General features: G+C 46.5%; 1 long non-coding RNA gene across 1 annotated transcript in view; it reads right to left on the bottom strand.

Annotated features, from left to right (window-relative positions):
- LOC137561710 (uncharacterized) overlaps positions 1–27,257 on the bottom strand; it is a 41,252-nt gene that overhangs the window by 699 nt on the left and 13,296 nt on the right. The window contains exon 2 of the long non-coding RNA XR_011030092.1: positions 2,355–2,427. This is a non-coding gene — a long non-coding RNA (uncharacterized lncRNA). The remainder of the gene's footprint in view (positions 1–2,354; positions 2,428–27,257) is intronic.

Raw genomic sequence — 27,257 nt, 5'->3', positions numbered from 1 at the left:
TAACTTCTCACTTTGCAATCTATTGATTTTTTTATTAACGTGTACAGTGACAACGTGTATGAGTTATAGGGTTGTAGATATTGTTGTTGACAAAGGAAGTATGTAACAATGATCATACAGTTAATACTATACAATCTCTTATTAACTACTTTAGGACCAAGCTAATTGAAATCTATGCTCTGTTTTGGTGGTTACCTGGTTGGCAGGACGTAGATTTCCGTCGCTCCCGCCAATCTCGCCACTGAATCCTGACGTGTCTAACCGCAGCTCACTTGCTCTGCCTGTCTCTATGACGGCAGAGCCCTGTGAGCGGGTCCGGAGCCGATTTTATTGGCTCTTGGCCCTGTCTTTCAATGTAAGCAACTCCCATTGGCTTACATTGAAAGACACGGTCAGGAGCCAATGAAAGCGGCTCCTGCCCGGCTCACAGGAACTCTGCCGTCATAGAGACGGCAGAGTGGGTGGCCCAGGTTCCTGACGTGCGGCGGTGACGTAATTGTGGCGGGTATGTGCGGCGATTCGTCGTTATCCGTCGGTGTTCTGCCGTTTCTGGCATGCGCAGTAGAGCCCGGAGGACGTCCGATGACGTCAGAGCGCCGGCGTGGGACGCAGAAGTTCCGGGCCTTGGAGCGCAGAAGAGCCCGACCTGGCAGCCGGCCTGGCCAGGTCGGGCGCGCCACCGGAGACCACCGGGAGCCTGCGGAGCGGCGGCGAGGGCACCTCCTGCCTGCCACGGGCTGAAGGAAGCCCCAGGTAAGTGGAATTTGATTTTTATTTTTTACCCACCCTCCCTGAACCTTCCCTTTAAAGTGAACCAGAGACGAAGCACCCTTGTGTATTTTACCATAGAAATCAGTGGGAACATTAGAGAAAACATTTACCATGCTCTCTGTTCCATCCTCACTGCTAAAAGTGTCTGTTATCTAGCTGAGATAAGAATCCCGGACTGAGCATTGAGTTTGGCTTTGCTATAATGACTCAGCTATAATGATTTCTGAGCAAAGCCAGCAGGGGGCAGGCTTGGACTTGAAAAGACACAAAAGAACACAGTCTCAGCTATAATCTTTCTGTAGCAAAGCCAGCCGACTGCTTAGTCGGGATTCTTATCTTAGAGGTGATAACAGGCAAATTAAACAGAGAACAATGTAACAAAGAGCAGATTAGGTGTTTACTGTCATGTTCCCACTGATTTATAAGGTAAAATACATGAGGGTGCTTCATCTCTGGTTCTCTTTAAGGAGGAAGAGACCGCTGGTGCTTAAAGTGAACCTCCGGACTAAAAATCGACTCAGCAGCACTGAAAAGGCTTTGCGTTTCTTTAACAGTTTCACAGCATCAGAACTTTGTTTCTCTTATACAAGCCTCATTTTTAGCTGCACAGAAGAAAACTGCCCGTGCTTTTTTCCCCTGATGCTGTGCAAAGCATGATGGGATCTCTTATTTTGTTGTTCTCGTTCTGCTGTTTTGGTGCAATTTTTTTTTTTTTTTTTTTACATTTTGAATTGACATTTGAAGCCTAGCGTGTGCAGCTGGGAGGGGTGATCAGGACACAGGATAGTTGGAACTGTGTCTCATGCTCCCTGTCACCTCCTTTCAACCAAAAAGATGGCTGCCCCCATGACAAAGATGAAAGCATGTATCCAGGAGCACCCACTTAATGCTCAAATGTAAAAAGAAGTGTGCCAAGATCCTCACCCTTGTACCAAAGGGTCAACACAGTCTATAGTCCACAAAGGATCGGCACCACACGATATATGTATTTCAAATAGCTCTTAAACTTTTATTGCATAGTAAAAGATTGACAGGCAGCGACAGCCCGCTGTTTCGGCCTGAAAGGCCTTTATCAAGTTGCCAAAAATGTCAAATGCATGTATATATCACACAACAACACTTATATATCACTAACTCCGCCCAGAGGGCGGAACACCCTAGTGCGTGCAGATGGGGAGACAACCCTATATGCGGACCTGATGGGAGACTAAATAGACACAAATATAACCACCCAAAGGGAGTACACAAAGTTAGAACATTTAAACTCACCAATCAGGGATCGATTCCACTGCAGAAACCGCCAGCGTAATCCACCCGAATCGGCTCATATGAGCGCATCACGGACAGCGCACCGCCGCTATGCAATCAGCGGCAGCGCCCGCTGTAAGCATTGCCGTTCATGTGACTGAACACATGATCGGCTGCCACCAATCACCTGCGCCCAAGTCTTAGCCAATGGGGCATAGCCGGCCTTGGACCAATGGAGGCGGGGGGCGTGTCAGTGAAACGGAGACACGGCTAGCACAACACAGTAACAGCCGTGCTGTCCCCTAGCAACATGTAAATATAAACACATCACTCACCCAGCCAGCCTCACCGAGCAAAGGTGTTCTGCAGAGGGGTACGATCTTTTAATGTATGAATCCCCAAATGTACCTAAAAATAAACATAAAAGCACATATCAATAAAAGATAAAAGCTCAAATACACATATAAATCCATATTAGCAAGCGGTTGCCTAACAGTATATACCATAATAGCTACAATGAATATTAAATACAGAAGCTTAAATCACACTCCCTATTAAGTCCAGCTGGACCCATGGCTCCCAATCTCCTAATCCAGCCAGCCTCTCTCCTCAATAGTTCCTTCTGTCGGTTACCCCCCCCCCCCTCCAATCCTGGGGGACCCCGTCAATGGCCATGACCCTTAACTGTGAAACACTATGCTTACATTTTGTAAAGTGTTCAGCAACCGACTGTTCAGTACTCTTCCCCCTAATTGCTGTTTTATGTGATGAAATACGGTCCTTGAGGCGCTGAGTTGTCATCCCTACATAAATAAAACCACAGGGACACTTTAAAAGATAAACAACATATCGGGAATCGCATGTATAGCGTCTCCTGATCTCATATTTGTTTCCTGTGGTAGGATGACAGAAATCTTTGCCCCTAATGACACTACTACACATGTGGCATGTGAGACATGGATACATGCCCCTATTGGCTGGAAGGTCACCAGACACATCTTTCTTTTTCACATGCAACTTGTCACGCAGGGTAGGTGCCCTGCGGAATGACATAAGGGGTGGATATCTGAACTCTGGTACTCTGGGGAAACCATCCCTCAGAATATACCAGTGCCGACGTATAATACGACTCACATTATCACTACATGTATTATAAGTGGATATATATGGCAATCTGGGTACAGTATTTCTCCTATAGGTGCGACGCTGTCTACATTCCTGGAAATCAGTGTAACCCCTTGCCTTAAATTTATCACTCAACTCGCGTTTGCGCAAGGTAGATGTGTCTGGATCACTCACAATTCCATCCACCCTCGAGAATTGACTCTGTGGTATACTCCTTTTTAGTATTTAAAGGGTGAAAGCTTTGGAAATGTAATACAGAATTACGATCCGTTGGTTTGGTGTATAGACCAGTAACAAATCCCGCCCCCTCACGGATCACCCTGACATCAAGAAACGGAATGCTAACTGGATCTACATGAGCGGTAAGACGTATACACGGGCATTGCTCATGGACATTAGTTATAAAAGCATCTAGGCTCTCACGCGGCCCCCTCCACACGCAAAATACATCGTCTATAAAACGCCACCAGCATAAAGCATGCTGGCAAAATATGGGATTTAGATATACAAAAGTTTCCTCAAATAGACCCATATATAGATTTGCGTAGGAGGGGGCCACGTTCGAGCCCATAGCTGTGCCCTGTCGCTGTCCATAAAATCTGTTCTTGAAAGAGAAGTAATTAAACTTCAACACAATTTCCAAAAGTTTCTACAGAAACTTTCGTTGATCAAACGAACAGTCGGTTTGCATCATCAAGTACCAATCAACTGCCTCTACACCTCCATCATGAGGGATGGAGGTGTAGAGGCTCTCCACATCCAAAGTGACTAGGAGGACATCATCACCTACAGGTGGCATGGACCTAAGTTTACACAAAAAGGCATCAGTATCTTTAATATTCGAATCCAAGGATTGTACTACAGGTTGTAAAATTCTATCAATAAAGATTGCAATTGGAACGAAGACAGAACCCACTCCCGCCACAATTGGAAGCCCAGGAGGGCGTACAAGGGTTTTGTGAATCTTTGGCAATATATACAAATGTGGAGTCATAGGGCTGTCCTGTTTCAAAAACTTAAACAGATCTTCATCAATTAAGCCCTTAATCAACGCATTCTGCAATACATTCAAAATTGATCGCTGTATCTCAGGTAGAGGATCACTATCAAGAGGGACATACACATTGGTATCAGATAATTGGCGATTAACCTCCTGATCATAATCGCATTTATCAACTATCACCACAGCTCCTCCCTTATCTGCCGGACATATTACTATGTCGGCATTGTCCTGCAAGGACTTCAGAGCTGTGTTCTCTGCACGAGTAAGATTATGTGCTATTCTAAAATGTCCCTTCCTGAAATCATTCTCCATTTTCTTAATGTCCTCTGAAATCTTCGATGTATAGGTGTCAATAAGGGCATGGCTAGATGGTAGAAAGTTACTTTTATTACATAAGCCAGAGTCTCTGAGACAGAAACAATCTTCATTGCCACTTCTCACAGTGTCAGTAATTGTACTAGCTGGTAAGTTGTTAAAGAAGACTTTTAGTTTAATAGATCGGAAAAAACGAAATAAGTCCTGTTCAAGACTAAAAAAGTCTTAGTCTTAGTCTAAGGTAGATGTGTAGGACTAAACGATAACCCATAGTTTAATACCCTTCCCTCAGTACTAGTTAATGAATATGAAGAGATATTTACCACTAATGATGGGCGTATCAAGTCCGTTTCCTCGGTCTCAAGTTCATCGTGTTGCGTGGAGGTTTTCCGTATGCACCTCCGCCTGAACCTCCAACCCCCTCTCCGCTTCCGCCTCCTTGGGGGTGATGGTTTGGGGAACCCTCCCTTGAAGTTGGAGCGACATCAGATGATGAAGAGCCAGCTCCAGAGGCACTGCCTTCTCGGGGTCTCCCACGGGGTCCCTTCTTTGGTCTGCGTGGTGGTCTACCTTGTGGTTGCGGCTGGGATACAGGTTTTTGCCAGGAATAGACATATCCAGTTGTATAATCCGCTTTATCACGATTAAACTTTACCCTTTTCCTCTCTTCCAGGGTTTTCACAAAGTCATCCATCTTTTTATCCAAGTCCAGCTGGACTTAATAGGGAGTGTGATTTAAGCTTCTGTATTTAATATTCATTGTAGCTATTATGGTATATACTGTTAGGCAACCGCTTGCTAATATGGATTTATATGTGTATTTGAGCTTTTATCTTTTATTGATATGTGTTTTTATGTTTATTTTTAGGTACATTTGGGGATTCATACATTAAAAGATCGTACCCCTCTGCAGAATACCTTTACTCGGTGAGGCTGGCTGGGTGAGTGATGTGTTTATATTTACATGTTGCTAGGAGACAGCACGGCTGTTACTGTGTTGTGCTAGCCGTGTCTCCGTTTCACTGACACGCCCCCCGCCTCCATTGGTCCGAGGCCGGCTATCCCCCATTGGCTAAGACTTGGGCGCAGGTGATTGGTGGCAGCCGATCATGTGTTCAGTCACATGACCGGCAATGCTTACAGCGGGCGCTGCCGCTGATTGCATAGCGGCGGTGCGCTGTCCGTGATGCGCTCATATGAGCCGATTTGGGTGGATTAGGCTGGCGGTTTCTGCAGTGGAATCGATCCCTGATTGGTGAATTTAAATGTTCTAACTTTGTGTACTCCCTTTGGGTGGTTATATGTGTGTCTATTTAGTCTCCCATCAGGTCCGCATATAGGGTTGTCTCCCCATCTGCACGCACTAGGGTGTTCCGCCCTCTGGGCGGAGTTAGTGATATATAAGTGTTGTTGTGTGATATATACATGCATTTGACATTTTTGGCAACTTGATAAAGGCCTTTCAGGCCGAAACAGCGGGCTGTCGCTGCCTGTCAATCTTTTACTATGCAATAAAAGTTTAAGAGCTATTTGAAATACATATATCGTGTGGTGCCGATCCTTTGTGGACTATAGACTGTGTTGACCCTTTGGTACAAGGGTGAGGATCATGGACTGAGATAGAAAAAAATTGCCTAGGACAGAAACTGGTGGTATACATTTGTTGAGGCCCTTTGCTCCAGTGGGAGACAGGATTAAGTAAGTAAGTGTCTGCGCACTCTGCCGCAGGGTCATATGAATCGATTTTTTGGCGTTGGGGTGTAATATAAGAGGGCGAAGCATCACACCGAAACACTCGCCACAAACATCTCAATCGCAATCTTAGATCTGCACATGATCATGTGTTGTCCTCCTCTAGAATTAGCTCCTTACATTCACGTTTACAAGATTTTGCACGTGCTTCACCCCTCCTCTGGAACGCCCTCCCATTACACATCCGTCACTCACCAACCTTTGTTGCCTTTAAACGTTCACTAAAAACTCACTTGTTTCGACAAGCATATGCGCTACCTTAGGCAACTTCCCCTTTTCCTAAAACCAAATTGCACTCCTACTAGGTATCCTAAAACACACTGCCTCTTTGTTTGTTGCATACTACCCCTCCTCTTGTTTACCCCCATTCCCTTTAGATTGTAAGCTCACAAGGGCAGGGCTCTCTCCCCCTTCTGTGTCTTGGAAATCATTATACATTTCATTCATCATGTTACTTTTATCAATGTCATTACCACTTCTGTATTTGTATCATTTTTGTATTTTGTCACTAATTATGTATCTTGTATATTGGTGTACACCATTGTCTGTATTATTATGTACCCCATGTTTGTTTCTTACTTTGTACAGCACCACGGAATATGTTGGCGCGCTATAAATCAATAATAATAATAATAGGTATAAAACAGGCCTAAAACTCACCTGCCTATAGTTTAGACCTACCTATTGAAAACACTTGGCTCATAATAAAATGAAAAATAAAACAAATTCCTTTCTGAACTGGTGAGCAGCTAAAGCCCTTTATTTTGGGCAAGAAAGTGGCAATATTTCACTTTCATACCTACAGGAATTGGTCTGAGTACCTACGTGTTGTTAAAAGAAAACACAATGCAGCTCGGTGGTACTTGTGCCTCCGTCCAAATTTTTTTTTTTAAACAAGTGGAGTGTCTCTCCAATTATTTCATGCGCAGTTGATGTGGAAATGTGTTTAGGACATTGTGTTAATGTTCAATGTACATAGCAGTTAAATCTGGAGACCTCCTATAATTAATATGAACTATTATTATGCAGACGGAATAGCATGTCGCAAGACGTGATTGTTCCCTGTAAAAGTGTTGAAGTTCACCGAAATCCACTCAGTAGCCGTCCGTCAGCTGGCTAACGCAGGTTGGATTTAGTATGTAGGAAACTCTTTTATATATTAATAAGAACTCTGTTATACACTTATTGTTGTATGAATTAATTACACGACAAGCAGCCTTACCTTTTTCCGCACCTATTAAACTTCAATGAGAGCTCTTTTGACAATCAATGGATATTTAATCAGAAGTCCTCGTAACAGAAAAAGATTTGATTAAATATAAACGAAGTACTTAAAAACTTGTCTCGTTAAAAAAAGTAGCCACAAAGTAATGTAGAGAAGAAAAATACTTGGAAGTATAAAAAGGATAAGAAGAGCCAAAGTCGTGAGTGCAGGAGTGGTAACAATGAGAATGTTACATTTATTATCAATAAAGCATGCTAATAAGGAAAAGTAAATCTCTTGTCTTGAAATACAGTTACCGTATATACTCGCATATAAGCTGACCCGTGTATAAGCCAAGGTACCCACTTTTCCATCAGAAACCAGGAAAAAGTGATTGACTTGCGTATAAGCCCCCTTCCCAGTATAGCCCACTCCACAGTAACCAGATGTGCCCCCAGTACAAGTCAGCCTCTCTCCCCATAGCCAGATGTGCCACAAGGATGATAGTTGTGTCTCTAGATGCCACTAGTTACTAGATGGGGTCATAGATATGAGACAGTGAATACCACACAGGAAAAACCCTAATAATTGCACCGCTGACACATTGCTTGCGCGCTCTGCTCCACAGGAAGTCTTGAGCAGCACACTCTGCACACAATATTGCAAGGGATAGGGGGCACAGACACAACAGGAAGCCAGCTGGCAAGGGCAGAATTTCTAGTGCACGACCCTTACACTCCTCTGCCAGTAACAAAACCTGCTCCACCATCCGTTCTGCTCCGCTGACTCGCATATATAAGCCGAGGGGGTAACTTTTCAGCTCATGTGTTATATGATGAGATTACGTTGGATGTGCAAATGCACATTGGCACACTCATTGTTCAATTAAAGCAGAAGGTGTAAAAAAAAAAAAAAGTATAAATAAAAATATAAAAAAATATACTGTCAAAGTACAAAAGGCTACAGCACAATAGTAGACATCACATCTGGAGACGTAGCACTGCCTATTGAAGACCTGATACCATGCGATACAAAGGGAGTAATATACTGTGTCATATGCCCCTGTGGAAAATCATATATATAGGGAGAACGAAACGGACACTAAAAGAACGTATAGGTGAACATTTTAAGAATATCAGAAAAGGATGGACCGGACACCCTCTCTCCAAGCATTATAGGAAAGAACACAAATGCAGCACGTATGAAACAAAATTCCTCCAACTGGAGATAGTCACTATAGACCACAGCGGAGGGGATTATATTGCCGAGATGTCCAACAGGGAGGATTTTTGCATCTTCTCTTTATCCATGGCCTTAAAAGGCCTAAACATGGAGTTTGAACTCTTTGGCTTCTTGTGAATGTGATTTGTCTGGGGCCACCTGATACGCCAGGCCACCCAATGTTTAGAGCATGTGGTAAAATCCTCTGACTACCCCATAGACTGCAGCTGACCTTAGAGTTTGCACCCCCTTATGTACGTTATACTTAAAGTGCATGTTCCAATACCTTTTGATTTTACCACATAGACCAAACTTTTTATATATATATATTTTTATACTTTTTTTTTTTGACACCTTCTGCTTTAATTGAACAATGAGTGTGACAATGTGCATTTGCACATCCAACATAATCATAAAACACAAACGAAAGCATGAAGACCCTAATTAGAAGATGCAGTTGGAAGAGGAACATTATGCAACTTGAATAAAATTGCTTGCAACTGAATAATGCTGGAGAATAAAGACACTTTAGGACCCAGGAGGAAGAAACATATGGGGAGGAGAAATGGATATAAACTGCCACATTGATGGCTCACTTCAAGTTTGGCTTTGAAAAAGGCAGCCGAGCCTACTGAAACATGTCAGCTCAGTGATACCCTGAAGTCTTCTGTGCGAATCGGAGGTGGAGTCACTTACGAGATTCCAGAGACCGCTGCGGGGAGGTGACGTTACCGGAAGTGAGCTGCCATAACCAGGTAGTGAGATCCCCAAGCACTAAAGGGGAACGCAGAGCGGCTTGTCACAAAGAAGGAGGCGGCAGGAGTTGCAGAGCTACCGGCCGGAGCTCCGACCCAAGATCAGCGGGAAGTAAAGATTGGACTGAGTACACCAGGGAGCATGTGAGAATAACAAAGTGGCTCTACCCGTGTACTCACCGCAGAATCATCGACTGAGGAACATCATAAGTGTGAGTGACCATTTAAGTGGAAAATACTGACACTTCATAGAACTAACACCATTATACGGTGGAACCACACCTACTGGAGAAGTTTGGGAGTGTCTAACAACTTTTAAGTACTGACTTTTTGTACCAAATCCTTGGACATTTACTTCTTGGATACACACGCAGTCAGGGCCGGGCCGAGGCATAGGCTGGAGAGGCTCCAGCCTCAGGGCGCAGTGTAAGAGGGGGCGCACAATTCATTCAGCTGTCATTCCTAATTGTGTATGAAGCAGAAAGAAATAAGAAAAGGGGATACATAGCAGTGACTGCAAGCCAGATAACTAGATATTAAGGTGTTGGGGAGGTTGTGGGCCCTGTGGCCCTCTTAGTCTAACAGCAATCAGTGAGTGACAGCTGGGGTGGGAGGGGTGGAGGGGCGTACTTTGGTGTCTCAGCCTTGGGTGCTGGAGGACCTTGTCCCTCCTCTGCACGCAGTATTTTTTTATAGGCACATATTTTTTCAACCTTGCTTTTTATTTTTACTTATATTTTTATCCTTATTTTTATGTTTCCTTTTTTCCTTGTTTATGGACACATCGGGTGGCCCCATGTGTGAATGAGCACATGAATGCAACACATATGTGAATATTGAATAAAAATGTATTGAAACCAAGTATACTGTATATAAATAGGCTTAACAGAAATGTATTTTACAATTTACAGTTTATGTATATTTTATATGTTTATTTGACAAACATCAATTCAGAATCAGAATCAGAATCAATTTTATTTCGCCAAGTAAGTTTGCACCTACAAGGAATTTGTCTTGGCAGTTGCTTAACAAACACAAACAAAAACAATACAAGGACAGACAGTGTGTATATTACAAGTCAAGGACAGTATGCAAGTATAGTGGCAGTAAGCAATGTGAGAATTGTTCATTTACAGTTCTGTGCTGATTACTTTCAAGTCCTAGCAGCTCTAGCGGGGTTCTGCATTTAGTATGGCTACCGCTTGAGGAAAAAAGCTGTTCCTGTGTCTAGAGGTTTTGGTAGCAATTGACCGGAATCTTACTCCTGAAGGCAAGACCTGGAAGATGGAGTGAGCTCCATCAGTGTTTTAAAACTACTGAAGAATCCCTGCGCTACCTACTTGATTAAGTTATTAGATCCTTTTGATCTAACATTGTGGAGGTGAGATACAGTTGCAACCAGTCCTCCAAGTATCCAGGGCCCAGATTGCACAAGGATTTGAATGTCAATTAGCCAATGTTAAGTAGAATTCTCCATTTTATCGGTAGCCAGTGGAGTGAGCAAAGGATTGGTGTTATGTAACAATGGCAGGATTGGCTTGTTAACAGCCTTGTAGCGGCATACCTATAAATTGCAGGTGGTACAGGTATTTGATTGGAAGACCTGTATAGAGAACATTGCAGTAGTCAAACTATGATGTTATGAGGGCATGAACTAGGGTTAGAAGATCTGCTAGAGGTATGAGGTGCTTCATTTTTGCAATGTTCCTTAGGTGAAAGAAGGAATTTTTCACAGCAGCTGAGATTTGATTCCTGCAGCTTAATGCCCCATCAATCAGTACACCCAGGCAGCACACACTCAGACCCACATATCGGTGATGGAGATGATCGATTCTCTCATTGGAACTCTTCAGTGCCCCAGTTGGAGCCACTAGGTGTTACTGTCCTCCCTGATCACTGCATTCCTCTCAGACTGAGGTACAAAGTTTCACAGGGAGGCCCAGTGATTTCTAGTTATGCCCGTGGCTGCTATGAAGCTATATACAAGAAAAGAGTGAAACAGGAGGTGCACTATATACAAAGGTGTCCAACTTAACGTGTTTCACCAAAATCGAGCTTCGTCAGGAGTATAACAGACAGCAATATAAACGTGTAAGAAAAATAATAAACCCCCACCAGGTCATACACACATATAACAGAGTATCAGCCCAAGTCAGAGCTCAGGAAAGATTTCACCGAGCACTGAGTCTCTCGCAATCAAGGGCCTCTTTTGTTTGACCACACGTCTCATTACATCAGACATCGGCATGTAATCAGCACAGGATGTCAACTGTTTGGACAATTTGTAATATCCTGGCTGCTCTTTCTGGAGAGTTTTAGAAGTTCCTTTCTGTTCTGCTCACTGGCTTTTTGCCTGATACTCATGGAGTGGATATTTCCGGATATACAGTAGCCACCAACCCCCCTCCCTCCCCTCCACCCAAACCAATACCACCACCACCCTGTCGCAGACCTTTGAGACACAAATAAGCAATTTTACTGACTGGTTGTTGTGGACCAACAAATCACTTAGCACAGCACAAACATATGTCCATATCTGTCCCTAAAGGAGCTTACAACTTAATGCTCCTACAACACCCCAGAGTGCTGTAAAAAATCAGCGTGCTGCTTATAAACCTGCATTTCGGAAGAAAACTCAGGAACAACGTCCAAACTGAAGAATCTAGAGTTCCCACAGCTGTCAAGTCCAGTCCCTGGAATCTCAAGGCAGCCTTGTTATTTACTTGTCTACTGTGTGAAGGATTATGATAGTGACCTTGGACTCAGCTTCTCCAGGAGGGAAGACACACTTGACTAGTCTTTGTACTCTGAAAGTGATGCATAACTTGTCAAAACTATATCAATGGAGGAAATAAATAAAAACTCTCTTAGTGAAATCTTCACAGTGGAAAATAGTTGACCCTATAGGCTTTGTGATTTGCAAGAGTTCAGTGTAGGATTACACTTTTAATACTGAAGGTTAGAACATTTTATAAGCTGTGATTTTCTACTATTGCTTACAGGAGAATAAGACCAAAAAGGTAAAACAAAGAAATACCTTGCAAGAAAGGGTCTAATTTAAAATAGTGTAGACATGCCTAATTTTGGCTGATCATTAGGGTGTCATTTCTGGAGATAAGTGCTGAGCGTGCAAGACAGGGAGGAGGGGTCAATGGGTAGGGATAAGCAGGTGCATTTTTTACATTTGATGTCATGGCCATTGGCCTATTTTTGCTTACCATTCTTTTGCGAAAATGATGCATTTTGAAGTTAAAACTTACATTTCAGCAAATTCACCAGCAGTAGTATTCTACGTTGCTAGGGATCTGAGCGGCTACAGGGTGAGTCATCAGTAGGCTCACCCTGCGCACAGTTCAGCAGCCGCGTACATATATGTATGCGATGCCTGCCGCTGCTTGGGGCTTTTCTAGATACTGTGTTGCAGGATCTGGACAGTCACACTCCTAAGGGGTTTTCTAGGGCCAAATTTTGAAACACACTTCTCAACTAAGGTGTAACACAATAAAGAACTATTTCAGATGCACCCAATCCGAAGACATAACAACACAAGTTGTTCGGGTGATACCTTTTATGACTAACTTTATACTTGCTAAGAAATCTTGTACAGTAAGTAATTAAAGGTATCACCGAAACAACTTTTGTTGTTATGTTTTCGTATACTCTCCATGACTATCACGGAACCTCACGCAAGAGGCATCCAATTTATTAAAACATGTAAAAACTGTTTAAAATGAGAGATAGTGTTGGTCTTAACTCTCCTGAAGAACACAGCCCGAAAAACTAGAATCCTAATCTTTTATTTAGCACCATAAGGGAGAACGTGTTCCTCTGAGCTTTGCCTGCTTCATCAGGTCTGTACAACAACAGTGCCTATCAGCTGGGTCAAGCTCGTTTGAGCGCATCTAGAGTCAAAACGCGAAATGTTGAGTAATGGATTGTGTATTATAGTGCTCAATACAAATGTATAATTCCAGTTTTTTGGGGATGTCTTCTTCAGGAGAGCTAAGGATCAACACTACCTCTAAGTGTTTTGTGTTGGGCACTAGTGGTGCTCAACAGAGCTCGAATATTCGAGTAGCTCGAATATTCGAGCTCTTTTTCAGCTATTCGAGCTCGGTATTCGAGCTCCGAATAGCTGGAGATATTCGAATGGGCTATTCCAGTGAACTCGAATAGCACATTCACTATTCGCGCTATTCGAGCTAACAGCGCTATTCGAGCTCGAATACCGAGCTCGAATAGCGTCATAGCCCAGATTGATGTCCTCAGAGCCAATCAGAGGGCTCCCAGGCCCTCTGACGGCAGCCAATCACTGAGGGGGACCCTGGCCAGCCCCTACCCTATAAATAGCGGCCGCCATGTTCGGTTTTTCCGTCCTTGCCTGACTTTGTACAGAGAGAGATCTGCTCCTTTGTGCTTTGGCTTAGCAAGAGCTTTATTGTGGTCATTCACCTAGCGTTTTTGCTCACATACACCTCCTATATACACCTATATTGCTGTTAGTTAGATAGACATTGTATTTTAGTTAGTAGCTTGTGTGTTACTAGAGAGCCAGCTGCTGCAGGCAAGCTTACACAACTTTAGGCCTCAGGGCCTGCCTGTGTGGGCAGCTCAGCTGTTCTCTCCTGTCCTCTGTTAGTTTATCTCTCATCTATACCAGTATTTCTGCTGTCCTTTACTAGCTACTGAGTGATTGTATTTTGTATTGTAGTTATATAACTGTACTAGGACACTCACTGTCACTGTTTGTTCATAGCTCCTGCGTGTGACCGTGTGTGTGTGCATGCACTGTAGTGTACACACACTCTATTTCCTTCTGATTACTGATTAATTATTGTAATTTCCAGTTGTACTTACTGTTACTACTTACTGTACTAGGGAGGGACACTCAGTCACTGTTCATAGGCTAGCTCCTGCGTGTGTGTGCGCGTGCACTGTCTGTAGTCGTGTACACACACTCTATTCCCTTGTGATTACTACTGAATCTGATTATTGTAATTTCTACTAGTTGTACTTCCTGACTGTTACTACTTACTTACTGTACTAGGGTAGGGGCACTCACTCAGTCACTGTTCATAGGCTAGCTCCTGCGCGTGTGTGCGCGTGCGTGCACTCACTGTCTGTAGTGTACACACACTCTATTTCCTTGTGATTACTACTGATTATTGTAATTTCTAGTTGTACTTCCTGACTGTTACTACTTACTTACTGTACTAGGGACACTCACTCAGTCACTGTTCATAGGCTAGCTCCTGCGCGTGTGTGCGCGTGCGTGCAATCACTGTCTGTAGTGTACACACACTCTATTTCCTTGTGATTACCACTGATTATTGTAATTTCTAGTTGTACTTCCTGACTGTTACTACTTACTTACTGTACTAGGGACACTCACTCAGTCACTGTTCATAGGCTAGCTCCTGCCCGTGTGTGCGTGTGCGTGCACTCACTGTCTGTAGTGTACACACACTCTATTTCCTTGTGATTACTACTGATTATTGTATTTTCTAGTTAGTGTACTAGGGGACACACTCACTGTTCACTGTTCACACTTACTGATTACCGATTATTGTATTTTGTATTTGTACTGTACTAATCAGTTAGCGATCTAATCACTTAGTGATTAGTGTCACCTCACCCACCTACCCACTCCATTAAAGTACCCCACTTTTCACCCGCCCTTTTAAAAAACTTTTGTGTTTACACCCAAAACATCTAAGATGTCTGGAAGTGGCAGCCAGCGCGGTTTGGGCAAGGGGAAGGGCAGCAAGGGAATCAGGAGGAGAGGGAGCAGCATTGTGGCAAGCCGCGGCCGCGCCACCATGCACAGTTCCGCAGCAGCAGCAGCAGCGTCAGTGGCTAACATTCCTCCTATAGCCACTGGCCGTGGACGCCTTGGGTGCCGCCAAGCAGGAGCATCTGCAACTCACGCTGCAGAGACACAGCAGCAGCAGCGTGTAGCACCTGCTCCGATTTTCCTCCAGCCGGGTCGGAAACGTCCCATTGAGGCAAAGGATGCAGACACTGTGGTGCAACTGATGACGGAGGATGAGCAGCCCGCCATCAGCTCTGCATCCGAGGCCAGTTCACCGTCACTCGCCGACCTGTCATTCAGCAGTCTTTTGACCCCAGGCATCATGAGTAAATTGTCTGCTGTTGTTGACGATCTTGAGGAGGAGATGCTGATGGGCACTTTGGGGGAGGAGGGATTGGACAGCAAGACTGTGGCGACAGTCAAGCAACCCATCCATGCATCAGGAGAGGAGTTTGGGGGGTCATCATCCCAGCAGGACATGTTTCAGGAGGGGGAGGATGAGGATGACACGGTGGCAGACAAAGACTGGGTGCCACCAGCGCCAGGGGATGTCGTCATCAGCAGCTCTGAGGAGGAGGAGGATGCGCTTGTGGGCCTTGCAAGGAGGCGCATCATTGCAAGCATTGGCAGCAGTAGGCAGGTCCCACAGCCTGCTGGTGTCTCAGGCTCAGCAGCAGCAGCAGCATCTGCCAGTACCACCAGCTGCACCCAAGCGCCCGCCCCAACCACCACAGGGAGACAGGCAGCAGTGGCTCCAGGCCGTAGGGGGTTGTTTTTGTCACCAATCTGGCGATTTTTCACCATGCCCACAGTGTACAGCAAGTACGCCACTTACAACCACTGTCAGCGGAAGTTGAGCAGAGGTGCAGACCCCTTAAAGTTCAGCACCAGCTCTCTCATCAACCACCTTGCTGCGAAACATTTCCACCAGCATGAGGAGTTCCAGAGGCTGAAGGCATCTGGTGCTGGCAGTGGCACCACACCCATCACTGCACAACCTTCAGCAGCAGCAGCAGCAGCAACATCAGCCACCCGCCCTCCTGCTCCTCCAGCAGCACCAGCAGGAGTGCGGAAACGCACTGCTCCTCCCCCCTCTGCAACTCCTGCCGCCGACACTGAGGCCTGTTCTGGCAGCCAGTCCTCAGTGGCCTCCTCTGCTGTGTCCGCTGATTCCCGTGCCAGCAAAAGGCCACGCCAGAGCCTTTTGAGCGAGTCCTTCCAGGGGGTGGTTAGGGCTCTGCCTCCCAGCAGCCATCGTGTGCGGTAGCTGAACGGCTTGCTGGCATGGGCCATGTGCTCCCAACTCCTGCCGTACACGCTCGTGCAGGAGGGGAGCGACATGCGTGCGCTGCTTGCTTGTGCAGCCCCAGACTGGCAGCTCCCCAGCAGACACTTCTTCGCCCGCAAGGCCATTCCTGCACTGCACCGCTTTGTGATGGCCAATGTGGAGCGAGGGCTGGAGCACGCGGTTGGTGAAAGGGTCCACGTCACCATGGACTCCTGGAGCAGCCGCTTCGGGACAGGCCGCTACCTGTCCTTCACTGTCCACTGGGTCAGCTTGGTGGAAGGGGGTGAGGATGGGAGAGCAGCAGCGGGCACAGCAGCAGCAGCAACACAATGGGTGGTGCCACCCCGCAGGGTCAGGGGAACTGCAGCAGGTTCCTCCGATCCTCTGCCATCCTCCGGCACACCTGGCCAAACCCCCCGCCTCATGCAACAGCGTGAAGGCCCGCCACTGCCAAGCGCTGCTGCACTTGGTCAGCCTTGGGAAGACCAAACTGGTGGCAACCCATGTGTTGGCCAAACTCCAGGAGCAGAAGAGGATTTGGCTGACCCCCAGAGGCCTTAGAGTCGGAGAGGTGGTGACCGACAATGGGGCCAATCTGGTTGCCGCAATTGACAGGGGAAACCTGACCCACATCCCCTGTCTTGCCCACGTGCTGAACCTGGTGGTGCAGAAGTTCTTGCGCACCTACCAGGGGATGGGCGAACTGCTGGAAACGGCAAGGAATGTTGTGCGTCACTTCCGGAACTCGGCTGCAGCCTGTGCGAGCCTGTAAGACGTGCAAAAGGAGCTGGAGCTGCCACGCCATCGGCTGATCCTTGACGTTCCGACTCGCTGGAACTCCACCCTGGCGATGTTGGAGCGTCTGGTTGAACAGAAGCACGCTGTCAACCAGTACCTTGCCCAGGCCACTGTTTCCGCCGCTCAGAGAAGGGACAGGACCAGCAACATCCCGTCCATCGTCCCCGATGATGACAGGAGGCACATGCAGCAGGTGTGCTTAGTGCTGGCTCCCTTTCTGCAGGCCACTAACATGGTGAGCAGGGACCATGCTATGGTCTGCGAGTGGGTGCCCCTGGTTTGTCTGCTGAACAGGGCCCTCGATGCTTTGCTGGAACAGGGAGCGGCAGCCTTGGACCAGCAGGAGCGTCATGCAGCTGCACAGTCCACCTCTGAGGGGGAGGAGGAGGAGGACTTGGTGGAGGTCCCTGACCTTGCTGCTGATGAGGGGGATCAGCACAGCGCAGCTGAGTTGGTGCAGGGGTGGAGAGAGGATGAGGCGGCAGAGGAGGAGGATGAGGACAGCACTGCCGTCGATGTGCCAGCACACGTGGCCCGCCTCTTCCCAATGGCAGCGCACATGCTGACGTGCCTGCGCAAGGACCCCAGGGTGATCCAGATGAAGCAGAGGGAGGACATCTGGATCAGCATGATGTTGGACCCACGCCTCAAGGGGAAGTTGAGCCAGTTCCTGCCGCCTGCAGGAGGAGACCCAGCGCAACAAATAAGGAGCTTGCAGCAGGCCCTTGTTGAGCGCTTGGAGGAAGCCTTCCCCCAGCCTTCCACCCCCACTGTCCAGCCAGCACAGAGGCAGCAGCAGGTGCCTGCATCCAGCAGCAAGCGCCCCACAGACCTGCTGTCTCTCAGCAACGAGCTCTACAGGACTGTAGAGGCTCCGGCAGCAGTGACTAGAGAGGAGGTGCATGCAGCAGCATCCTCCTCCGGTCACAGCCAGCGCCTGACCCGAATGGTGGCTGACTACATGGGGTCCTACAGCGGGCTTGACAGCGATGCCCCTGTTGATCCCATGGAGTATTGGGTCAAGCGCCTGGAGATCTGGAGCGAGCTGGCGCAGTACGCCCTGGAAGTGCTGTCCTGTCCCCCTTCCAGCGTGCTGTCCGAGCGCTGCTTTAGTGCAGCTGGTGGCGTGGTCACCGAGAAACACTCACGTCTGTCTCACAAGTCTGTGGACAGACTGACATTTCTCAAGATGAACCAGGCGTGGGTGGAAGGCGAGTTCCTGGCCCCTGTTGTCGGCGAGAGGGGGACATGAACTGGCTGCTGGAAGGACCATCGTTAATATGCCTTACCACCCTTTACCACCTCCTGGCTCCTGCTCACTAAGCCAGCCTGGTTCACTTTGACTATTACGTCGCCTGCAGTCACACATTTTACATCTACAGTGGGCTGCTGTGTACTGCCCTTCTGCTGTCTGTCTGTCTGTGTCTCCCACTGCCAGGGTACACAGATTTACCTTCTGCTGCCACTCTGCCACCAGCTATTACGTCAAACAATAGCTATATCTGTGTAATTTGATGTTAAAAAAAAAAAAAAGTAAACCATTAAAAAAAAAAAAGGTTTAATTTTTCTGAGGTGCCCGGGTTGAAAACTGTGTTGTCCCAGTTGTGTATTGGACACGATGTGGGCTGCACGACCGCTGTCTGGGACCTCCTGCTGTGTTTATTTACAGCCCTGGTATCACCGCTAGGTACCAGGGCTATTATGTCACGCTGCCTACCTACCTGCTGCCACACTCACACTACTCCTCCATTCCTCCTGCTGCTGCTGCTGTCTGTCTGTGTTTCCCACTGCCAGGGTACACAGAATTTCCTTCTGCTGCCACTCTGCCACCAGCTATTACGTCAAACAATAGTTGCACACATTACTCCTCCATTCCTCCTGCTGCTGCTGCTGTCTGTCTGTGTTTCCCACTGCCAGGGTACACAGAATTACCTTCTGCTGCCACTCTGCCACCAGCTATTACATCAAACAATAGCTATATCTGTCTGTGTAATTTGTTGTAAAAACAAAACAAATAAACCATTAAAAAAAAAAAAAAAAAAGGTTTAATGTTTCTGAGGTGCCCGGGTTGAAAACTGTGTTGTCCCAGTTGTGTATTGGACACAATGTGGGCTGCACGGCCGCTGTCTGGGACCTCCTGCTGTGTTTATTTACAGCCCTGGTATCACCGCTAGGTACCAGGGCTATTATGTCACGCTGCCTACCTACCTGCTGCCACACTCACACTACTCCTCCATTCCTCCTGCTGCTGCTGTCTGTCTGTGTTTCCCACTGCCAGGGTACACAGAATTTCCTTCTGCTGCCACTCTGCCACCAGCTATTACGTCAAACAATAGTTGCTCACATTACTCCTCCATTCCTCCTGCTGCTGCTGCTGTCTGTCTGTGTTTCCCACTGCCAGGGTACACAGAATTACCTTCTGCTGCCACTCTGCCACCAGCTATTACGTCAAACAATAGCTATATCTGTCTGTGTAATTTGTTGCAAAAACAAAACAAATAAACCATTAAAAAAAAAAAGTTTAATTTTTCTGAGGTGCCCAGGTTGAAAACTGTGTTGTCCCAGTTGTGTATTGGACACGATGTGGGCTGCACGACCGCTGTCTGGGACCTCCTGCTGTGTTTATTTACAGCCCTGGTATCACCGCTAGGTACCAGGGCTATTATGTCACGCTGCCTGCCTCATTGACTGCCTGCTGCCACACACTCATCCTCCTCCTCCTGCTGCTGAATTTACCTCCTGCTGTCTGTGTGTTTCCACTGCCAGGGAGCACATACAATGGCGCTTCCAACATGCGTGCGCAACCAGCTATTTATTACGCTCAAAAATAGCTGCATTTCTTAAAAAAAATATATATAAAAGAGAAATAAGTGAAGAAGAAGAAGACGATATAGAAAAAGAAGGAGAAGAAGATGAAGAAGAAGAAGGAGAAGAAGAAGAAGAAGGAGAAGAAGATGAAGAAGAAGAAGAAGATGAAGAAGATGAAGAAGAAGAAGATGAAGAAGAAGAAGATGAAGAAGATGAAGAAGATGAAGAAGATGAAGAAGAAGAAGATGATGAAGAAGAAAAAGATGAAGAAGATGAAGAAGAAGATGAAGAAGATGAAGATGAAGAAGATGAAGAAGATGAAGAAGAAGAAGATGATGAAGAAGAAGAAGAAGATGAAGATGAAGAAGATGAAGAAGATGAAGAAGATGAAGAAGAAGAAGATGAAGAAGAAGAAGATGATGAAGAAGATGAAGAAGAAGAAGAAGATGAAGAAGAAGATGATGATGAAGAAGATGAAGAAGAAGAAGAAGAAGAAGAAGAAGACGATATAGAAGAAGAAGAAGATATAGAAGAAGATATAGAAGAAGAAGATATAGAAGAAGAAGAAGAAGAAGATATAGAAGATAAAGAAGAAGAAGAAGTATATACAGTACTGAACAACATTTTGGACACAACTTCTCTTTCCACCTTTTTTTTTTTTAAGGAACATCCCCACATAATCACTTGCTGTTGTTACTTGGAAAAAAAATGTTTCTTGCATCATTCACCCTCAAAACAAGTGTTGGAAGCTATTTAAGGCCAATTCGAATAGTCAGCTCGAATAATGAGCTTGAATATCGACTCGAATAGTGAGGTCGAAGTCCGAGGTCGAATCGAATAGTAAAAAATATTCGACTCGAATATTCGACCGAATTCGAATAATTTACTATTCGAATTCGACCAAACTCGGATTATAAAAAGAGGTATCCGAGCATCACTGTTGGGCACTAGGGATGGTTGGAAATGCCCATTTTTTATTCCGGGGAAATTCCAATTTCGGCCAATGCCAATTTCCGTTTTTTCCGATTTCCAATTTTCAGTTCTTCCAATTTCCGATTTTATTCTCTCACAAAAAGTTTTATTGTTTTCATTGTTTTGGACAAAAAGTAAACAGCAAACATTACGATAGAACATATTGCATGAGTACATTAACATAAAGGGGAATCAGGCACTATTGAAAGCTGGTGCTTAAGGCGGTGAATGTATACATAACATTTCTGATTTTTAACCACTTCCAGATCTCAGCCTGATCTGTGCTGCGGGGGCTCTTCAGCCCGCAGCACAGATCAGATAGCAGGCAAGGCGATCAGACTTCCCCCCTTTTTTCCCCACTAGGGGGATGTCCTGCTGGGGGGGTCTGATCGCCGCTGCGCTGCTGTGCCTAGTGGGGGGGCTCCTCAAAGCCCCCCTCCGCAGCGCTATTCCTCCCTCTGCCTCCTTCCCTCCCTCCCCTCTTCACTATGTGCACAGGACGGAAATCCGCCCTGCGCCGCCTCAGATAGGCTTCATCCTATCAGATGCCAGCGATCCCCGGCCAATCAGAGGCCGGGGATCGCCGATCTCCTCTACGGCGCTGCTGCGCAGCAGCGCTGTATGTATGTAAACAGCGGGGAAGATCTTCCCCGCGTGTTTACATTTAACCTGCGAGCCGCGATCGGAGGCTTGCAGGGTGTTCACGGAGACACCCTCCGTAAACTGACATGGAACGTTTCCATGGAAACCGCTTCAGGATTCAGGGGCGTACTTATGCGTACGCAGAATCCTGAAGTGGTTAAAGAGTTTTTTCCTAGTCATTTTTTTGTATCAGAAAATGCAATAAAAGGAAAAGAAAAGAATCAGAAAAACAGAAAATACGGAAAATCAGACTTGTGATTGGCCTAAAATTTTTGCTGAAAATTTCTGCACTCTCTGGTTGGTCCATTACTTTCGAGTTCTGTGATTGGGCTAAAATTACTGAGTTGCGGTAAATCGAATTTCCACAGAATTCTGATTTCTGTTTTCCAGATTCCGAAATACCGATTTCTGACCAGAAATTCAGAAATTTCAATTTGGAGGAATCCGAATAGGCATCCCTATTGGGCACTTCCAAAATAGTTCATGTTACACTTAGAAGATTTTAACCTCTTCAGTCCATGGCTCAAGCAGAGGAAAATAGGAGGGAAGCTAGCAATGACATACTATTCCACGGTTTGTTTCGTCATAAGTTTTTTTTATACTTTTCTTTATACTTTGTTACCAAACGCTTTCAGGGAATTTACTGCAATGAAAGGTTCTCAAAGCCAATTGAATAACATTACACATCCTCAGTTATCCCTTATCCTATTACTCTATAAAACCTTCCACTTTTATTGCTCACTCATGCAAATGACACTAAAACCGTCACAGTTCCCCTGGAGCTCTTTGCTACATTTTGGAGAAAGAAAAGGATACTCAACCTGACACATTTAGCATTCATTTACTGTAATGAGCAAGAAGAGAGAGGAACGGTGTGAAATTTTGAAGCGAGCCTGTAAAAGAAACATTTATACGGAGGCAATATTGGGGGGGGGGGGGGGGGGGGCGGTCTATTTTATTAACTTTTTGACAGCGAGAGATGATCTCAATATCACATTAGCATCACCTGATCATACAAGAAAACAGCATTCATTTCAGGAAGAGTCGATAGTATGTTTCCTTCAGGGGACTAGTCAAAATCAATGCCATAGATTTGGAACTGGTGCAACAGCTATAAAAGCTGGATTTGCCTATTGCGCTTGGCGCTGTTTTCAGCTGTCATAGAGCTCATTTTGGAGCCAAGCATTCAGTTTTTACAAAGCCGATATGCTAAGATCCTGGCTGGATGGGGCCCGATTCAGCACTGGCTGTGAAGAGGAAGAAGATTGCATATTGGTTAGGGCCAGGGCCGGCCTTAGGTTTCACAGCGCCCTGAGCGTAACCAGATTTTGGTGCCCCCCCCCCCACATTCATCCTCTTCGCGTGTGAGTGCACCACACACATACACTAATGGGGGGGGGGGGATGGCGGGGGGATCTGCTGCCTAAATACACTAAAAGGGGATCTGCGACTGCAAGACTAGTAGCCTAAGCCTATATACACTAAAGGGGGGATCTGCCTACATATACAAGACCAGATCCCCCCCTTAGTGTATATGGGCTTAGGCTACAAGTCTTGCAGTCGCAGATCCCCTTATAGTGTATTTAAGCAGCAGATCCCCCCCCCCCCTTAGTGTAAGTGTCCAGCTACAGATCCCCCCCAGTATAGGTTAGCCAGATGAGTGCCCACAGTATAGGTAGCCAGTATACTTGTCCCAGCTATAGGTTAGATAGGTAGGTGCCCCCAGTACAGGTTAGATAGGTAGCTGCCCCCAGTGTATAGGTTAGATAGGTAGGTACCTGCAATATTGGTTAGATAGGTAGCTGCCCCAGTATAGATTAGATAGGTAACTGCCCCTAGTATAGATTAGATAGGTAGATGCCCCCAGTATAGATTAGATAGGTAGATGCCCCCAGTATAGATTAGATAGGTAGCTGCCCCCAGTATAGATTAGTTAGGTAGCTACCCCCAGTATAGGATAGATAGGTAGCTGCCCCCAGTATAGATTAGATAGGTAGGTGCCCCCAGTATAGGTTAGATAGGTAGCTGCCCCCAGTATAGATTAGATAGGTAGGTGCCCCAAGTATAGGTTAGATAGGTAGCTACCCCCAGTATAGGTTAGATAGGTAGCTGCCCCCAGTATAGATTAGATAGGTAGGTGCCCCCAGTATCGGTTAGATAGGTAGCTGCCCCCAGTATAGGTTAGATCGGTAGCTGCCCCCCCTATAGGTTAGATCGGTAGCTGCCCCCAGTATAGGTTAGATAGGTAGCTGCCCCCAGTATAGGTTAGATAGGTAGGTGCCCCCAGTATTGGCTAGATAGGTAGGTGCCCCCAGTGTAGATTAGATAGGTAGCTGCCCCCCAGTATAGGTTAGATAGGTAGGTTCCCCCAGTATTGGCTAGACAGGTAGGTGCCTCCAGTATAGATTAGATAGGTAGCTACCCCCAGTATAGGTTAGATAGGTAGGTGCCCCCAGTATTGGCTAGATAGGTAGGTGCCCCCAGTGTAGATTAGATAGGTAGGTTCCCCCAGTATAGATTAGATAGGTAGCTGCCCCCCAGTATAGATTAGGTAGGTAGGTAGGTAGGTAGGTAACACCCCCCCCCCCCCTAGGTAGGTAGGTAGGTAGGTAGGTAGCCCCCCCCCCCCCCATAGAGGAGGGGGGAGCCGCGGGGAGGGCAGCCCGACCTCTCCCTCCCTTCCTCTCCGGGCACCCTCCGTGCTCCCCCCCTCCGATCCGATGCAGACTGCTAAGGGAACAACTCACCTTCCTGGTTCCGATCGCCGGCTCCTCTCACTTGCTGCTGGTCGCCTCTTCTACATAGCCGCTGATGCACAATAAACTTCCTGTTATGTAGAAGAGGAGACCAGCAGCAAGTGAGAGGAGCCGGCGATCGGAACCAGGAAGGTGAGTTGTTCCCTTAGCAGTCTGCATCGGATCGGAGGGGGGGAGCACGGAGGGTGCCCGGAGAGGAAGGGAGGGAGAGGTCGGGCTGCCCTCCCCGCGGCTCCCCCCTCCATCACGGCGGCCACACGGGCATGTTTGCCCTATCACCCGCAGCAGCGCACCAGGGGGCGGAGCGAGACGGACCCAGCCGGGGCCCTGCAGTTGCGGCCAGGTCAGGTGGCACGAGCGCCCCCTGGAAGCCGGCGCCCTGAGCGATCGCACCGGTCGCTCAGGTCAAAGGCCGGCCCTGGTTAGGGCCTATTTCCACTACACGCAGATTGGATGCAGAATTGATGCAGAAATACTGACTCCAAAGAATGCCTAATGGGAAAATCTGCATCAGAAAAATTGCGTTTAGTGGGAACAGGCCCATAGGCATTCATTGGAGTCAGATTTTCTGCATCTATTCTGCATCCAATCTGCGTGTAGTGGAAATAAGCCCTAACCAATAGGCACTTGCGGTTCGGCAGAGATTAGACGTTTTAGGGTGGTGTTTGAAGAAATTGGTAAGGGGTATGTCAGTACTCCCATAAGCATTTCACCTGGGGAGGGGACAGGTATTGGGGATCCCCTTCTGAAAGAGGACTCCCAGATGCTACCATGACCCCCCCAGGTCGTTGACACACCCACCTTCTCCTGGTGCACCAGAGATGAGGAAGAGCCCCTTGTCCAAGGATTGCGGAAGGTCTATGAGGGAGAGGGGAAGAGGGCAACCCCCACTAAGCTGGCCGGCCGTGCGCCTCCTTATCCTGCGGGCCGGGAGCGTTCTGCGCATGCGCAGTACATGAATCGGCCGTGGAAGCACGATCAGGGTGCTCGCGGCTCGGGGCCGTACATGCGCAGTTGCTGCCGACTGGCCGCGACAGGCCAGCTTTGCAGTTGTTGATGGCCATAGGGACTTGAACTGGCGTCGTGGGCACAGGAGGACTCCAGAGGGCTGCAAGAAGCCCCAGGTAAGTTAAAATCATTTTTTTTGTGGATTAGTGTCTCTTGAATTATTTATTGTATTTATAAGCCTTCAAGAGCCTGAAGTTTCGGCCAGCGGACTTCTGGGCAGGTTGTGTCAAAGCACAGGCGGGAGAGCTTTGGGGAGGTCTTTCTTGAACAATCATGGAAGTGGGAGGGGTCAAGGCTGCAAGGATGAGAAAGAAGCTACGCCAGGATGTGTGTTGGCACAGAGACTGGTGTCTAGCTCAGCAATGTACATACAGTATATTCTTACACACACAAGTATAACATATATAAACCCTTAATGTAAAAAATTAAATTAAAAAATACAATTATAATCAATAAAATATAGCAATTAATAATTCCATATAACAGTAATAATATGTGCATAATAAATGTATTATAATACGTAGCTACATAATAGTCACAACAGAAATTTTAATTCCATTGTTATTATTTTGTCATTTCCATTTTATATTTTTTATCTTATTATTTTTTAGGCGCTATAACAAAATTAATATCTTAGCTGTGATTATTTTAAGGTTTTTGCTGAGTCAAATTAAAACAAAATCATGTTTTGCATGTTTAGCTAATTTTTGTGTAATTTTTTTTTTTTAAGTATGAAGTTACATATTTGGAACAAAAAAGTCCTTAGCTTTTCTCACAAAAGAAATGCCACTGTGAGCGGCCTTAAAGTGAACCCGAGGTGAGCGTGATATGGAGGGTTCCACCTTAGGGAATAATGCTGCCACCATCCGAATCGCTTGCCATAGCGATTCGGACGGCATTGCTGTCAGTTTTTGTGGGAGTGGCAGTGAATCCCATAGCCATGCATGACACGGCTTCCGTAACTCGCAGAAGAGGAAGTGCCCGACGCATGTCTTGTAGGACGCAAGGCGGCTAGTGAAGATAGGGCCTTAGAGGCAGATGATCAGCAGGGCTGCCAGGCAACTGGTATTGCTTAAAAGGAAATAAACATGGCAGCTTCCATATCACTCTCACCTCGGGTTTACTTTAACATATGCAACAATATGAATCATTTTTGCAAAAATATCTTTCTCTGCTTAAAGGTGGCCATACATTAGGCAAAGGTCACCAGATCCCTCCTTGATCAAATCTGACCAGGAGGGATCTATCACCTGCCAACACACTACAGACAGATTTCCATTAGATTCCAGCATGAAGTCTTCATGTCCGTGTGATGTACATCCCCAAGGGCCTGTGATGAGTGCTGTAGGCTCACCTTTCACCTAAACAACTTCCAGCCTCTTCTGGTGCCCGTCATCTTCTTGAATTTCCACTGTGAGAGTCTACCACGTGACACCGGCGCATGTAGTGACAGTACATGTGGAGGTGTCAGGTGGTACAGGCACTCATGGGGGCAATTCAAAAACATGTAGGACACCGGAGGAGGCAAGGAGCTGTGGCGGCATGACAGGTGAGCATGCGACACTCACCACAGGCCCGGGGGGGACACATAAACTTGGAGAGAGACCAGCTGGGGGTCTGTTGGGTTTTCAGGAAATCAAACACCATTACCGCTATGCAAACGATCAAGCCCTTTTGAACAAGTTTTTCAGCATGCCCAATTGATCCTTCTGACCGGCTTTGGCCAGAGATAGATTAAAGGGATTGCTTGTGTGGCCATGTTGCTGCATCAATATCTGC

Source organism: Hyperolius riggenbachi, chromosome 3 (assembly GCF_040937935.1).
Source record: "Hyperolius riggenbachi isolate aHypRig1 chromosome 3, aHypRig1.pri, whole genome shotgun sequence".
NCBI lineage: Eukaryota > Metazoa > Chordata > Amphibia > Anura > Hyperoliidae > Hyperolius > Hyperolius riggenbachi.
The sequence above is the reverse complement of the archived record's forward strand: the minus strand, read 5'-3'. Positions and strand labels throughout refer to the sequence as shown.